The 685-nt window shown below is 35.2% G+C and overlaps 1 protein-coding gene across 2 annotated transcripts in view; it reads right to left on the bottom strand.

Annotated features, from left to right (window-relative positions):
- The window catches only part of LOC127957760 (interleukin-13 receptor subunit alpha-2), a 12,135-nt gene extending 11,997 nt beyond the window's left edge, over positions 1-138 (bottom strand). For both annotated transcript variants that reach the window (XM_052556425.1, XM_052556426.1), the window contains exon 1: positions 1-138. This exon is cut by the window's left edge and continues 18 nt beyond it. The gene's annotated coding sequence lies outside the window, so the exon portion shown is untranslated.
- Positions 139-685: the final 547 nt, after the last annotated feature.

Genomic DNA, 685 nt, shown 5'->3' with positions numbered 1-685 from the left:
GAAAGATCCTGATGTTATAAGCCCATTTAGTTGCCTTAGAGTTGTCTGAATGAACTTAGCTTAATGTTCTCGGATTTTGTTGGATACAGCACCCTCTTGTGTGACTCAGTGTGTGTGAGAGAGCGAGAGCGAGAGAGAGAGAGAGAGAGAGAGAGAGAGAGAGAGAGAGAGAGACTGCCTAGTGCCTACCTGGTATATAGTTATAATATTTTTTTGAACAGCATACACGTCACACTGCCAAGATAAATTCCAATGAAAGTTCAAATTAAAATACTTATGTTTTTGTCTTTTAACTGTTTAACTGATCACTCGAGAGCTGTTTGAAAAGGTCTGTTGTTATAAATCACTTGTGTTATTCCAGCGTTCTGTCTGTATGTGTGTGTGTCTGTGTCTTATGTTCTGTGAATCAGTTAAACTACCAGATGCTTACTTTGGTTTTCTCTCTTTATTCATTTTCCCCTTATGTGCTGAAATACAGCCAATTTAAGACAAAAACATCTTTCAAAATTACAAATCTATTTGCAAGAGGAATGTTCATGTTGAATAGGAGTCTTTTAGCTCCCACAAGTATAAACATTTCTGTTTTCAGTTTAAAATGTGAAACATGCTTGCAATAACCTTTCTTATAAGAAATTAATCAGATCATCACTTTTCACAACTTATTAAATGTATAGGCTATAGAATA

The sequence above is a fragment of the Carassius gibelio genome, chromosome B5 (genome assembly GCF_023724105.1).
Source record: "Carassius gibelio isolate Cgi1373 ecotype wild population from Czech Republic chromosome B5, carGib1.2-hapl.c, whole genome shotgun sequence".
NCBI classification, from domain to species: Eukaryota; Metazoa; Chordata; class Actinopteri; order Cypriniformes; family Cyprinidae; genus Carassius; species Carassius gibelio.
The sequence above is the reverse complement of the archived record's forward strand: the minus strand, read 5'-3'. Positions and strand labels throughout refer to the sequence as shown.